The sequence below is a fragment of the Schistocerca gregaria genome, unplaced genomic scaffold (assembly GCF_023897955.1).
Source record: "Schistocerca gregaria isolate iqSchGreg1 unplaced genomic scaffold, iqSchGreg1.2 ptg000156l, whole genome shotgun sequence".
NCBI classification, from domain to species: Eukaryota; Metazoa; Arthropoda; class Insecta; order Orthoptera; family Acrididae; genus Schistocerca; species Schistocerca gregaria.
The window spans coordinates 3,441,240-3,456,401 of NW_026061720.1; the positions used below are offsets into that span (position 1 = coordinate 3,441,240).

The window sequence follows — 15,162 nt, forward strand, 5'->3', positions numbered from 1 at the left end:
CCCTACCCTGGGCGGAACGGAATTTTTCTCCGCTGCAGATGTAAATTACCGATTTTCTGATTAACGTGATGTAATGGAAATAGCAACTTTAAAATTTGCCTACGTCTCCATCAGTCGCAAGAAAACTGTATTTGAAGGTGAAGGTGATTTTGTAGACATGTGTGAAAGTCATGTTCTGAAGTGCAGGTGATTTTGTTTGGAGAGAACATCGGCTACGTGTCAGATGTGTAGCCAAGCAGTAATGGGTCGCAATAGCTGCAAATAATAGTGAAAAATATGAAGTGTTGTCAGCTGAACTCTGAAGATTCAGACGACCGTACGGACGAAGTACGCAAAAGTTCCGCTAGGCCGCGCCTCTTTAGCTCAGTGGTAGAGCACTGGTCTAGTAAACCAGGAGTCGTGAGTTCCATCCTCACAGGAGGAAGACGAATTTTGGAAATCAGTTGCGCGTCATGGCCGTATAGCAAACAGTATCTGTGATGGCGAACAATTAGCGTGAGGAGTTTTATTAAGAATTACTCTCAGATGTGATTAAGGCGAATGGCTCTGATAAAGCATTTGCCAAAGCGGTACGGCATAAGGTGGGACGAGGCAGTCTGAATTACATTTTATAGATGTATTTCTCACAAATCTCTGAGCCTCTCGAGGTCGTCGTCGTCGTCGTCGTCGTCGCCGCCGCTTCTGCAGAAGTAGCAAATGGCCATCGTAGCAAATGCGGCGAGGGACATCCTGCCATCGATTCCGATTGCGCAAAGTGTGTGGTCTTGTTTTCCTGTCTATGTTTGGTCGGTCTCGTAAGAGGTTGAATGTAACGAATGGGTGGGATAGAGTAAGGGGCAGCGGCTGTGTGGAACGAAAACACAATTCCTCAGGGGGTGTGAGCGTTTCGAGATGAATCGTATATAAGTTATACTCGGTCGTCAGTGACCGTGTTGCCTAATGGATAAGGCGTCGGACTTCGGATCCGAAGATTGCAGGTTCGAATCCTGTCACGGTCGTGTTTTTCCAGTTCTGAGAAACAAACATACCGTTTTAATGTAGCAATTGTGCAGTACGAAACCGTCTGAATGTTGCTGTTGACCATTTTGTGCTTGGAGATGGTCTTGAGCTTGAAACACACACAACAAGACCGGTGTTAACTAGCGAAATGGTCGGCAGAGTGCCCTCACCGCGAGGTTTGACTGGCACTTGCACATCTAAAACAACGTCGGAAAGTAACTCGTTCGGCTTTTGAGTCACGTCAAGTATGTGTGTTAATTTTGACGCCGCTAGCTCTGCAGATTGTCATGCAATTCCTTTACCTCTCAGAAATGATTATGAAATAAAAGTGAAGTACGTGACGAGTGTGACGTTGGGAAAACATTAGGCAGCATGGAGAGATTCTGTATGGGACCAACCAACCCAAACGAGTACTGTGTGATCTGCTACCCAGCAGGTACCCAACGAGGCAGCACGGCTAGCTCAGTCGGTAGAGCATGAGTCTCTTAATCATAGGGTCGAGGGTTCGAGCCCTACCCTGGGCGGAACGGAATTTTTCTCCGCTGCAGATGTAAATTACCGATTTTCTGATTACCGTGATGTAATGGAAATAGCAACTTTAAAATTTGCCTACGTCTCCATCAGTCGCAAGAAAACTGTATTTGAAGGTGAAGGTGATTTTGTAGACATGTGTGAAAGTCATGTTCTGAAGTGCAGGTGATTTTGTTTGGAGAGAACATCGGCTACGTGTCAGATGTGTAGCCAAGCAGTAATGGGTCGCCATAGCTGCAAATAATAGTGAAAAATATGAAGTGTTGTCAGCTGAACTCTGAAGATTCAGACGACCGTACGGACGAAGTACGCAAAAGTTCCGCTAGGCCGCGCCTCTTTAGCTCAGTGGTAGAGCACTGGTCTAGTAAACCAGGAGTCGTGAGTTCCATCCTCACAGGAGGAAGACGAATTTTGGAAATCAGTTGCGCGTCATGGCCGTATAGCAAACAGTATCTGTGATGGCGAACAATTAGCGTGAGGAATTTTATTAAGAATTACTCTCAGATGTGATTAAGGCGAATGGCTCTGATAAAGCATTTGCCAAAGCGGTACGGCATAAGGTGGGACGAGGCAGTCTGAATTACATTTTATAGATGTATTTCTCACAAATCTCTGAGCCTCTCGAGGTCGTCGTCGTCGTCGTCGTCGCCGCCGCTTCTGCAGAAGTAGCAAATGGCCATCGTAGCAAATGCGGCGAGGGACACCCTGCCATCGATTCCGATTGCGCAAAGTGTGTGGTCTTGTTTTCCTGTCTATGTTTGGTCGGTCTCGTAAGAGGTTGAATGTAACGAATGGGTGGGAAAGAGTAAGGGGCAGCGGCTGTGTGGAACGAAAACACAATTCCTCAGGGGGTGTGAGCGTTTCGAGATGAATCGTATATAAGTTATACTTGGTCGTCAGTGACCGTGTGTCCTAATGGATAAGGCGTCGGACTTCGGATCCGAAGATTGCAGGTTCGAATCCTGTCACGGTCGTGTTTTTCCAGTTCTGAGAAACAAACATACCGTTTTAATGTAGCAATTGTGCAGTACGAAACCGTCTGAATGTTGCTGTTGACCATTTTGTGCTTGGAGATGGTCTTGAGCTTGAAACACACACAAGAAGACCGGTGTTAACTAGCGAAATGGTCGGCAGAGTGCCCTCACCGCGAGGTTTGACTGGCACTTGCACATCTAAAACAACGTCGGAAAGTAACTCGTTCGGCTTTTGAGTCACGTCAAGTATGTGTGTTAATTTTGACGCCGCTAGCTCTGCAGATTGTCATGCAATTCCTTTACCTCTCAGAAATGAATATAAAATAAAAGTGAAGTACGTGACGAGTGTGACGTTAGGAAAACATTAGGCAGCATGGAGAGATTCTGTATGGGACCAACCAACCCAAACGAGTACTGTGTGATCTGCTACCCAGGAGGTACCCAACGAGGCAGCACGGCTAGCTCAGTCGGTAGAGCATGAGACTCTTAATCACAGGGTCGTGGGTTCGAGCCCTTCGCTGGGCGGAACGGAATTTTTCTCCACTGCAGATGTAAATTACCGATTTTCTGATTAACGTGATGTAATGGAAATAGCAACTTTAAAATTTGCCTACGTCTCAATCAGTCGCAAGAAAACTGTATTTGAAGGTGAAGGTGATTTTGTAGACATGTGTGAAAGTCATGTTCTGAAGTGCAGGTGGTTTTGTTTGGGAGAACATCGGCTACGTGTCAGATGTGTAGCCAAGCAGTAATGGGTCGCAATAGCTGCTAATATTAGTCAAAAATATGAAGTGTTGTCAGCTGAAGTCTGAAGATTCAGACGACCGTACGGACGAAGTACGCAAATGTTCCGCTAGGCCGCCCCTCTTTAGCTCAGTGGTAGAGCACTGGTCTAGTAAACCAGGAGTCGTGAGTTCCATCCTCACAGGAGGAAGACGAATTTTGGAAATCAGTTGCGCGTCATGGCCGTATAGCAAACAGTATCTGTGATGGCGAACAATTAGCGTGAGGAGTTTTATTAAGAATTACTCTCAGATGTGATTAAGGCGAATGGCGCTGATAAAGCATTTGCCAAAGCGGTACGGCATAAGGTGGGACGAGGCAGTCTGAATTACATTTTATAGATGTATTTCTCACAAATCTCTGAGCCTCTCGCGGTCGTCGTCGTCGTCGTCGGCGTCGCCGCCGCCGCTTCTGCAGAAGTAGCAAATGGCCATCGTAGCAAATGCGGCGAGGGACACCCTGCCATCGATTCCGATTGCGCAAAGTGTGTGGTCTTGTTTTCCTGTCTATGTTTGGTCCGTCTCGTAAGAGGTTGAATGTAACGAATGGGTGGGAAAGAGTAAGGGGCAGCGGCTGTGTGGAACGAAAACGCAATTCCTCAGGGGGTGTGAGCGTTTCGAAATGAGTCGTATATCAGTTATACTTGGTACTCAGTGACCGTGTGGGCTAATGGATAAGGTGTCGGATTTCGGATCCGAAGATTGCATTTTCGAATCCTGTCACGATCGTGTTTTTCCAGTTCTGAAAAACAAACATACCGTTTTTATGTAGCAATTGTGCTGTACGAAACCTTCTGAATGATGCTGTTGACCATTTTGTGCTTGGAGATGGTCTTGAGCTTGAATCACACACAACAAGACCGGTGTTAACTAGCGAAATGGTCGGCAGAGTGCCCTCAGCGCGAGGTTTGACTGGCACTTGCACATCTAAAACAATGTCGGAAAGTAACTCGTTCGGCTTTTGAGTCACGTCAAGTATGTGTGTTAATTTTGACGTCGCTAGCTCTGCAGATTGTCATGCAATTCCTTTACCTCTCAGAAATGATTTGAAATAAAAGTGAAGTACGTGACGAGTGTGACGTTAGGAAAACATTAGGCAGCATGGAGAGATTCTGTATGGGACCAACCAAACCAAACGAGTACTGTGTGACCTGCTACGCAGCAGGTACCCAACGAGGCAGCACGGCTAGCTCAGTCGGTATAGCATGAGACCCTTAATCACAGGGTCGTGGGTTCGAGCTCTACGCTGGGCGGAACGGAATTTTTCTCCGCTGCAGATCTAAATTACCGATTTTCTGATTAACGTGATGTAATGGAAATAGCAACTTTAAAATATGCCTACGTCTCAATCAGTCGCAAGAAAACTGTATTTGAAGTTGAAGGTGATTTTGTAGACATATGTGAAAGTCATGTTCTGAAGTGCAGGTGGTTTTGTTTGGAGAGAACGTCGGCTACGTGTCAGATGTGTAGCCAAGCAGTAATGGGTCGCCATAGCTGCAAATATTAGTCGAAAATATGAAGTGTTGTCAGCTGAAGTCTGATGATTCAGACGACCGTACGGACGAAGTACGCAAAAGTTCCGCTAGGCCGCGCCTCTTTAGCTCAGTGGTAGAGTACTGGTCTAGTAAACCAGGAGTCGTGAGTTCCATCCTCACAGGAGGAAGACGAATCTTGGAAATCAGTTGCGCGTCGTGGCCGTATAGAAAGCAGTATCTGTGATGAGGAACAATTAGCGACAGGCGTATTATTAAGAATTACTCTCAGATGTGATTAAGGCGAATGGCGCAGATAAAGCATTTGCCAAAGCAGTATGGCATCATCTTCGGCGTAACTCGAGAGGGTTGCGCCCTTCGATATTATTGTCGTTAATATCGAAGTGCTAGGAGTTTCCATGATCGCTGCAGCTGCCGTTGTCCCGAGCCTTTTCCGCCGTTGGTCCCAGCCGCCGCTGCCGCCGCCACCGTTACCCACCGCCGCCGCCGGTCTCCCGCCGACGCCGGTTGCCGCCATCGTATCCGGTTCCTGCCGCTGCTGCTGTTGCCGACCGCCGCCGCCGCCGCCGCCGCCGCCGCCGCCACCGGCGCCGCATCCGGTTCCTGCCGCCGCTGCCGCTGCTCGCCGCCGACGCCGCCGCCGGTTCCCGCCGCCGCCGCCGCCGCCGCCGCCGGTCTCCCGCCGACGCCGCCGCCGCCGCCGCCGCTCCCTGCCCGTCTTTCGTTCTGTCGTCTCTGCTTACGTCTTACCCTTCCTCTTCGTCAGTCTCTTGTCCTTGTCCTTTGACTGTCCCCTGTTATTTTTCCTCTTTTCCCCTCTCCCACTTATCCTCTCACCATGACAACCCCCACAACTACCGCCACTACCACTGCAATCGTGTACACGTCCCCCTCACTTGCTGCCACCACCATTACGTGGTGTGCTCAATCACCGCCTCCCCCATATATTCCCCCCCTCCTCACTCTTCCCACCCCCGCTCCTTTTGTTGCTCCCTCCCCTGTTCCTACCCACCATGCCTCACGTGACCCATTCCCTCCCCTCCCACATGTAACTCATGCCACCCCCGCCAGGGTTGTTGCCCGTCGGGCCACCACCCACGCCACACCATCATCATCGTAATCACCCTCACCATCACCATCGCCCTCGCCATCGCCAGTGCCAACCACTGCCACTGCATCTTCTGTGGCGCCAGCTCCAGCTCCAGCGCCAGCTCCAGCGCCAGCACCAGCACCACCACCAGTGCTTGCACCGCCGGTGGGACCTGCCTTCTCCCGCCATCTCCCGGTCGTCCCCATCCCCCACACCTCTTCCCATCCCTCTCCCGCTGTGAAACGTCCCAGCGGCACCCCAGCCTCTTCTGCTCCCAAGAAGTCGCAGACTCTCCCCCCTCTAACCCCCCAGGATGCCATGGATACCACCCCACCTGCCCTATCTACTCCCTCCTCTACCTCCCCCTCCTACAGGTACCTCCTTTCTCACCCTGATCCCTCTCTCCTGGAGGCCCGCAATCTTACCCTTCTCCTCCGCCAGCACTTCCCCGGAGCCCCGATCTCCCTTCTCACCCCCCGTCGGGACTCCGTCCTGATCACATCCCCCAGCCCCACCCTCCACTCCGACATCCTCTCCCGCATTCCCCTCACCCGGTTTGGTCCCCATGCCTCCCTTGCCCCTGCTCCCTCCCCCTCCTCATCCCGACAACCCCAGCCGCCCCGTCGCCCACCGACCCTCACTGCCGTGATCACTCGGCTTAGCCCGATGATCACGGAGGAGGAGGTGTTGGCGGAGCTGAAGGCCCATCCCTATCTAGAGGTTCGAGCTGTCCGCCGGATTCACAATCCAGCCGGCCCCACCCGCCTCATGCGGGTGTTCTCCGAGCATGCTCCCTCCATAGACCTCCTCCTCAAGGAGGGTGCCCTCCTTTTCACCCGCCGTTATAAGGTCGACCCCTCCCGCTCCCCTCCACAGTCCATCCGCTGCCAGAGGTGCTTGCGCTATAATGCACATCCTACATCTGAGTGCCGCGAGGCCCCCGTCTGCCCGCACTGCAAAGAAGCACACTTCCTCCGGCAGTGCCCAAACCATCAGCCCCCCCCCCTCCTGTAACACCTGTAACCTCCAACACCCAACCTACTCCCAAAAGTGCAAGGCCCGACCCCCTCCCTCCGCTCCTGAACTCACTGTCCCTGTCCGCCCCTTGGATGCCCCCACCCCTCCCGGCAATTCCCTCCGTCCCCCCCCCCCCCACAGCTGAGGACATCATCCGCTTTGTAACCGTTGTCCTTCAGAACATCCACCCCTTTCAGCGCCCCCACACCCTCCAGCAGATATCCCTTGCCGCCCGTTCCGTCTTCCAGCTCAACACTTACGACACCTACTCCCATAACCAGGCCCATTTTACCTTCTCCCGTCTCGACACCCTCGTCTAAATTCCCACTATGGCGCGACAGCAACGTATCCTGTTTAACAACATCCGTTCCCTTCCTGTCAACAAGAATCTCCTTATGCATACCCTCACCACCCACCGCGTGGATGCCTTCCTCCTAAACGAAACATTTCTCCAGCCCCACCGTACTGTCCATACCTCGCCCTACCTCCTTCACCGCTCTGACAACCCCCTCCCGATAGCGCGTGGCGGAGTTGCCATTGGCCACCATCGCCAGATCCCTGTTCGGCTCCAACCCCTCCTTCCCAACCCCACGGAACACCTGATCCTTAGTCTATTCTTCCCCGGCCTCACCGTTACCTGCGCCACCATCTATGTCCGCCCCTCTGCCCCTATTCCTTTTGACTTCCTTTCCCACATCGACCGTACCTTCTCCTCCTACGTGATTGCCGCAGATCTCAATATCTATAGTCGCTCCGCCACCCAGTTACGGCGGTGGCATCGGTTCCTCGCCACCATCCAAGGAGATGTCCTTCCTCTTCCCCAACACACCCACCCTGAATCCAATACCACACCCGATGTCGTCCTAGCCTCCCCCAACCTCCTTGGCCGCATAGCGGTGGACGTCCTCGACCCTATTGGCAGTGACCATCTCCCTGTCCTTCTTACCATATCAGACGGTCGTCGCCCCCGTCCCGATCCTCGCCTTGACCCTCCCCCCAAGTATGTCCATGATTACTCCCGTGCCGACTGGAATGCATACCGGGATACCCTTACTACCCGAGTCGATAGCCACCCCCTCACCTACCACCGCCCACATGACATAACCCATGCCGCATCCTTTCTCCAGCAGACCTTGTCAGAGGCCGTGGAGGCCCACATCCCTACCGTCGCCATCCACCCGCACCGTCCCACTTTACCCCCACAGGCCGTCCTCCTCCTTCGAGAATCCCGTCGTCTCTACCGTGCCTTCCTCCTCACGCGTGACCGGGACACACTACAACGCAACCGGCAACTCCAGAGACACATCCGGAACTTGCTCGCGGCTAAGAAACGCCGGGACTGGCGACAGACATGCACCCGTCTTAATGCTACCCTACCTATTAACTCGTCCAAATACTGGTCAGCCTTCCGCCGCCTTACTGGATCAAACCCCCCCCCCCTTACTATCCTCTCCTTCATAATGACAATCCCTTTCCTGACAACCTTAGTAAGGCCCACCATTTTGCCTCCTACCTCACCGATGTCTTTACCATCCCTGGCGATCCCCAGTTCGATTATTCCCTCTTCCCCGATGTCCGCGATCGAACTGACACCTCTATCCCTCCACTAGCTCCTGGCTTCCAGTACTTGGACAACATTACACACACTGAACTCAATAACCCTATAACTACTCAAGACATCATCGATACACTCCGCACCAAACGCAACACTGCTCCTGGTCACGACCGTGTTACTTACCGTCACCTCCGTGAAGCTCCCGCCCCCTTCCTCTCCACCCTGGCCAGGCTGTACAATGTGGTCTTGTCCACCGGCTTCTACCCCGACCTGTGGAAAACCTCCCGGATCCTGATGTTCCTCAAACCCGATAAACCACCTTCCGCTGTCTCCTCCTACCGTCCTATAAGCCTTACCTCGGTCTTCAGCAAGGTCCTGGAATCCATTCTAACCCGCCGCATCCACCAGCATCTCCACCGGCACCGCTTCCTTCCCTCCACCCAATGTGGCTTTCGACCATCCTTCTCTGCCGATGACCTTCTCCTTCACCTCACTCACCTCCTCTCCAAACAACTCAACTCCCGTCGCTCTGCCATATTCCTCTCCCTTGACCTTGAACGCGCCTATGACCGTCTGTGGCATTCTGGTCTCCTCTTCAAGCTCCAAACCTTTGCTCTTCCTATTAACTACGTCCGTCTGATCGCCTCCTTCATTTCCCACCACCCTTCCTATGTCACTATCCACAACACTGATTCCTACAACTTCTACCCCTCTGCCGGTGTGCCCCAAGGTTCCGTCCTTTCCCCTCTTCTTTACCTTCTTTATACGGCGGACATGCCTCCACCTGCACCCCCCCTTCACCTTCTCCAGTACGCCGATGACACCGCCTTCCTTGCCCTTGCCCCCACCCTGCAACGCTCCCAACACCTTCTCCAATCCCATCTTGACCGGTTCACCTCTTGGTGTAACCAGTGGTTGCTCAAGGTCAATCCTTCCAAGACCCAGGCAATCATCGTAGGCAAAACCACCCCTTCCTTCCGTCTCCTTGATTTCTATCTTACCATTTATGGCCGTCCTATTAACCTCACACCCACCCTCAAGTACCTTGGCGTCACCCTTGACCGTCGCCTCTCCTGGACCCCTCATCTCCGGACAATCCAAACCAAGGCACGCTCCCGACTCCACCTCCTGAAGCTCCTTTCTGGCCGCACATGAGGTCTGGACCCCTCCACCGTCCTCCACACCTATAAATCTCTCATCCGCCCCATCCTCTATTATGCCCATCCCGCCTGGATCTCTGCCCCGCCTACCTTTTACAAATCCCTTCAAATCCTTGAACGGCATGCACTCCGCCTCGCCTATCGCATCCGCCTCCCTTCCCCCACGCGGCTCCTCTATGACCTCATCCCCTTCCCACACCTCCTCCTCTTCCTCCAACGGATACGGATCCTCTACACCTCCCGCAAGCTTGATCCTCCCCACCCGCTTGTCTCTTCCATCCTCTCCCACCCCAACCCACTGCCGCGCCTGTACTCCTGTATCCCACCTGCTCTCCATCTTCACACTCTCCACACCCTCTCCCAAGGTGGCTTCCGCCGACTCCCCCTCCCGGATGATGCCCTCCTCCCCTCCATCTACCCCTCCTACCAACTTTGAGCCTTGCCTTCCCCTCTCCTCTCCTTTTCCTGTGGGCACCCTCTCTCCCTTCTCTCCCTCCCTCTCTCCCTCCTTCCATCCTTACCTCCCCTCCCCCTCTCCCTGGGCTTCCACCCCCCTCTTTTCGTTTTCTCCCCTCCTCCTCCCTGGCATCCTATCTCCCCCTCCCTCCTTCCCTCCCCCTGTTTTTTCCCTTGGCAGGCCACCAGCTTTTCGGTGTGGACAGTGCCCCTGCAAGCGCCGAAGCCCATCTCCGCAGTGTCCGTGTCTTTCGTCCCGTCTGTGCCTCGAGTGTTTCTTCGTTTTCTGCTCCACCGTTCACCTGTGCTAGTGTTCTCTGTTCCGTGCTGTGCTGCCCGTTTTTTTTTTAAACTGAAACAGTGCTGCGTCGGTGAACGACTTCAATTCTTTTTATTCTCTGTTGTCTTCTGATTTTTATCCTCCATGTCTGTGTTTTGAGATTATGTCTTCCTGTTTTTATCTCTTGTATGTTTCTTGTGGCCGAAGAGCGGCATATTAGGCCGCTGCCGGCCTACCTTTGTAGGTATAAAATGACAATAAAGGAAAAAAAAAGAACAGTATGGCATAAGGTGGGACGAGGCAGTCTGAATCACATTTTATAGATGCATTTCTTATAAATCTCAGAGCCTCTCGCGGTCGTCGTTGTCTTCGCCGCCGCCGCTTCTGCAGAAGTAGCAAATGGCCATTGTAGCAAATGCGGCGAGGGACACCCTGCCATCGATTCCGAATGCGCAAAGTGTGTGGTCTTGTTTTCCTGTCTATGTTTGGTAGGTCTCGTAAGAGGTTGAATGTAACGAATGGGTGGGAAAGAGTAAGGGGCAGCGGCTGTGTGGAACGAAAAGACAATTCCTCAGGGGTGTGAGCGTTTCGAGATGAGTCGTATATAAGTTTTGCTTGGTTGTCAGTGACCGTGTGGCCTAATGGATAATGCGTCGGACTTCGGATCCGAAGATTGCAGGTTCGAATCTTGTCACAGTCGTGTTTTTCCAGTTCTAAAAAACAAACATACCGTTTTAATGTAGCAATTGTGCAGTACGAAACCGTCTGAATATTGCTGTGTACCATTATGTGCTTGGAGATGGTCTTGAGTTTGAAACACACACAACAAGACCGGTGTTAACTAGTGAAATGATCGGCAGAGTGCCCTCACCGCGAGATTTGACAGGCACTTGCACATCTAAAACCACGTTGGAAAGAAACTCGTTCAGCTTTGAGTCACGTAAAGCATATGTGTTAATTTTGACGCCGCTAGCTCAGCAGATTGTCATGCAATTCCTTTACCTCTCAGAAATGATTATGAAATAAAAGTGAAGTACGTGACGAGTGTGACGTTAGGAAAACATTAGGCAGCATGGAGAGATTCTGTATTGGACCACCCAAACCAAACGAGTACAGTGTGATCTGCTATCCAGCATGTACCCAACGAGGCAGCACGGCTAGCTCAGTCGGTAGAGCATGAGACTCTTATTCACAGGGTCGTGGGTACGAGCCCTACGCTGGGCGAAACGGAATTTTTTTCCGCTGCAGATGTAAATTACCGATTTTCTTATTAACGTGATGTAATGGAAATAGCAACTTTAAAATTTGCCTACGTCTCCATCACTCACAAGAAAACTGTATTTGAAGCTGAAGGTGATATTGTAGACATGTGTGAAAAACAAGTTCTGAAGTGCAGGTGGTTTTGTTTGGAGAGAACATCGGCTACGTGTCAGATGTGTAGCCAAGCAGTAATGGGTCGCCATAGCTGCAAATATTAGTCGAAAATATGAAGTGTTGTCAGCTGAAGTCTGATGATTCAGACGACCGTACGGACGAAGTACGCAAAAGTGCCGCTGTTTAGCTCAGTGGTAGAGCATTGGTCTAGTAAACCAGGGTTTGTGAGTTCCATCCTCACAGGAGGAAGACGAATCTAGGAAATCAGTTGCGCATCGTGGCCGTACAGCAAACAGTATCTGTGATGACAAACAATTAGCGACAGGCGTTTTATTAAGATTTACTCTCAGATGTGATTAAAGCGAATGGCGCAGATAAAGCATTTGCCAAAGCGGTACGGCATAAGGTGGGATGAGGCAGTCTGAATTACATTTTATAGATGTATTTCTCACAAATCTCTGAGCCTCTCGCGGTCGTCGTCGTCGTCGTCGTCGTCGCCGCCGCCGCTTCTGCAGAAGTAGCAAATTTCCATCGTAGCAAATGCGGCGAGGGACACCCTGCCTTTGATTCCGAATGGACAAGGTATGTGGTCTTGTTTGCCAGTCTATATTTGGTCGTTCTCGTAAGAGATTGAATGTAACGAATGGGTGGGAAAGAGTAAGGGGCAGCGGCTGTGTGGAACGAAAACACAATTCCTCACGGGGTGTGAGCGTTTCCAGATGAGTCGTATATAAGTTATGCTTGGTCGTCAGTGACCGTGTGGCCTAATGGATAAGGCGTCGGACTTCGGATCCGAAGATTGCAGGTTCGAATCCTGTCACGGTCGTGTTTTTCCAGTTCTGAAAATGAAACATACCGTTATAATGTAGCAATTGTGTAGTACGAAACCGTCAGAATGTTGCTGTTGACCATTTTGTGCTTGGAGATGGTCTTGAGTTTGAAACACACACAACAAGACAGGTGTTAACTAGCGAAATGGTCGGCAGAGTGCCCTCACCGCGAGTTTTGACTGGCACTTGCACATCAAAAAACAACGTCGGAAAGTAACTCGTTCGGCTTTTGAGTCACATCAAGTATGTGTGTTAATTTTGACGCCGCTAGCTCTGCAGATTGTCATGCAATTCCTTTACCTCTCAGAAATGATTATGAAATAAAAGTGAAGTACGTGACGAGTGTGACGTTAGGAAAACATTAGGCAGCATGGAGAGATTCTGTATGGGACCAAGCAACCAAAACGAGTACTGTGTGACCTGCTACCCAGCAGGTAAAAAACGAGTTAGCACGTCTAGCTCAGTCGGTAGAGAATGAGACTCTTAATCACAGTGTCGTGGGTTCGAGACCTACGCTGGGCGGAACGGAATATTTTTCCGCTGCAGATGTAAATTACCGTTTTTCTGATTAACGTGATGTAATGGAAATAGCAACTTTAAAATTTGCCTACGTCTCCATCAGTCGCAAGAAAACTGTATTTGAAGGTGAAGGTGATTTTGTAGACATGTGTGAAAGTTATGTTCTGAAGTGCAAGTGGTTTTGATTGGAGAGAACGTCGGCTACGTGTCAGATTTGTAGCCAAGCAGTAATGGGTCACCATAGCCGCAAATATTAGTTGAAAATATGAAGTGTTGTCAGCTGAAGTCTGATGATTCAGACGACCGTACGGACGAAGTACGCAAAAGAACCGCTAGGCCGCGCCTCTTTAGCTCAGTGGTAGAGCATTGGTCTAGTAAACCAGGGGTCGTGAGTTCCATCCTCACAGGAGGAAGACGAATTTTGGAAATCAGTTGCGCTTCGTGGCCGTATAGCAAACAGTATCTGTGATGACGAACAATTAACGACAGGCGTTTTATTAAGAATTACTCTAAGATGTGATTAAGGCGAATGGCGCAGATAAAGCATTTGCCAAAGCGGTACGGCATAAGGTGGGACGAGGCAGTCTGAATTACATTTTATAGATGTATTTCTCACAAATCTCAGAGCCTCTCGCGGTCGTCGTCGTCGTCGTCGTCGTCGTCGCCGCCTCCGCTTCTGCAGAAGTAGCAAATTTCCATCGTAGCAAATGCGGCGAGGGACACCCTGCCTTCGATTCCGAATGGACTAAGTGTGTGGTCTTGTTTGCCAGTCTATATTTGGTCGGTCTCGTAAGAGGTTGAATGTAACGAATGGGTGGGAAAGAGTAAGGGGCAGCGGCTGTGTGGAACGAAAACACAATTCCTCAGGGGGTGTGAGCGTTTCCAGATGAGTCGTATATAAGTTATACTTGGTCGTCAGTGACCGTGTGGCTTAATGGATAAGCCGTCGGACTTCGGATCCGAAGATTGCAGGTTCGAATCCTGTCACGGTCGTGTTTTTCCAGTTCTGAAAAGGAAACATACCGTTTTGATGTAGCAATTGAGCAGTACGAAACCGTCTGAATGTTGCTGTTGACCATTTTGTGCTTGGAGATGGTCTTGAGTTTGAAACACACACAACAAGACCGGTGTTAACTAGCGAAATGGTCGGCAGAGTGCCCTCATCGCGAGTTTTGACTGGCACTTGCACATCTAAAACAACGTCAGAAAGTAACTCGTTCGGCTTTTGAGTCACATCAAGTATGTGTGTTAATCTTGACGCCGCTAGCTCTGCAGATTGTCATGCAATTCCTTTACCTCTCAGAAATGATTATGAAATAAAAGTGAAGTACGTGACGAGTGTGACGTTAGGAAAACATTAGGCAGCATGGAGAGATTCTGTATGGGACCAACCAACCCAAACGAGTACTGTGTGATCTGCTACCCAGCAATTATCCAACGAGGCAGCATGGCTAGTTCAGTCGGTGGAGCATGAGACTCCTAATCACAGGGTCGTGGGTTCGAGCCCTACTCTGGGCGGAACGGAATTTTTTTCCGCTGCAGATGTAAATTACCGTTTTTCTGATTAACGTGATGTAATGGAAATAGCAACTTTAAAATTTGCCTACGTCACCATCAGTCGCAAGAAACTGTATTTGAAGGTAAAGGTGATTTTGTAGACATGTGTGAAAGTCATGTTCTGAAGTGCAAGTGGTTTTGTTTGGAGAGAACATCGGCTACGTGTAAGATGTGTAGCCAAGCAGTAATGGGTCGCCATAGCTGCAAATATTAGTTGAAAATATGAAGTGTTGTCAGCTGAAGTCTGATGATTCAGACGACCGTACGGACGAAGTATGCCAAAGTGCCGCTAGGCCGCGCATCTTTAGCTCAGTGGATTGGTCCGGGACGGGATTCCTGTTCGCGACCTGGCTTATCTACCTTCGGCACGAGGACTGGCGATAACTGTTAATGGAATTCGTATTCTCAATGTTTATGCCCCTTCCGGCACCGACAACAGACGGACGCGTGCGAGATATTATTCGGAAGAGATTGTGCCTTTATTTACCGGCAGATTCGATCATTTCATTATAGGTGGTGACTTCAATTGTGTTTTAGCCCAAGAA

The 15,162-nt window shown here is 50.7% G+C and overlaps 10 non-coding genes across 10 annotated transcripts; all 10 read left to right on the forward strand.

Moving 5' to 3' along the window:
* Positions 1-352: 352 nt before the first annotated feature.
* Positions 353-424, forward strand: Trnat-agu (transfer RNA threonine (anticodon AGU)). The gene has a single exon. It is a non-coding gene; the product is annotated as a tRNA-Thr (tRNA).
* A 501-nt stretch (positions 425-925) lies between these two features.
* On the forward strand, positions 926-998 carry Trnar-ucg (transfer RNA arginine (anticodon UCG)). The gene has a single exon. It is a non-coding gene; the product is annotated as a tRNA-Arg (tRNA).
* Positions 999-1,861: 863 nt separating this feature from the next.
* Trnat-agu (transfer RNA threonine (anticodon AGU)) lies at positions 1,862-1,933 on the forward strand. The gene has a single exon. It is a non-coding gene; the product is annotated as a tRNA-Thr (tRNA).
* Positions 1,934-2,431: 498 nt separating this feature from the next.
* Trnar-ucg (transfer RNA arginine (anticodon UCG)) lies at positions 2,432-2,504 on the forward strand. Its single transcript has one exon. It is a non-coding gene; the product is annotated as a tRNA-Arg (tRNA).
* A 452-nt stretch (positions 2,505-2,956) lies between these two features.
* Trnak-cuu (transfer RNA lysine (anticodon CUU)) lies at positions 2,957-3,029 on the forward strand. Its single transcript has one exon. It is a non-coding gene; the product is annotated as a tRNA-Lys (tRNA).
* A 337-nt stretch (positions 3,030-3,366) lies between these two features.
* Positions 3,367-3,438, forward strand: Trnat-agu (transfer RNA threonine (anticodon AGU)). The gene has a single exon. It is a non-coding gene; the product is annotated as a tRNA-Thr (tRNA).
* Positions 3,439-4,877: 1,439 nt separating this feature from the next.
* Positions 4,878-4,949, forward strand: Trnat-agu (transfer RNA threonine (anticodon AGU)). The gene has a single exon. It is a non-coding gene; the product is annotated as a tRNA-Thr (tRNA).
* A 7,515-nt stretch (positions 4,950-12,464) lies between these two features.
* Trnar-ucg (transfer RNA arginine (anticodon UCG)) lies at positions 12,465-12,537 on the forward strand. Its single transcript has one exon. It is a non-coding gene; the product is annotated as a tRNA-Arg (tRNA).
* Positions 12,538-13,401: 864 nt separating this feature from the next.
* On the forward strand, positions 13,402-13,473 carry Trnat-agu (transfer RNA threonine (anticodon AGU)). Its single transcript has one exon. It is a non-coding gene; the product is annotated as a tRNA-Thr (tRNA).
* A 507-nt stretch (positions 13,474-13,980) lies between these two features.
* Trnar-ucg (transfer RNA arginine (anticodon UCG)) lies at positions 13,981-14,053 on the forward strand. The gene has a single exon. It is a non-coding gene; the product is annotated as a tRNA-Arg (tRNA).
* Positions 14,054-15,162: the final 1,109 nt, after the last annotated feature.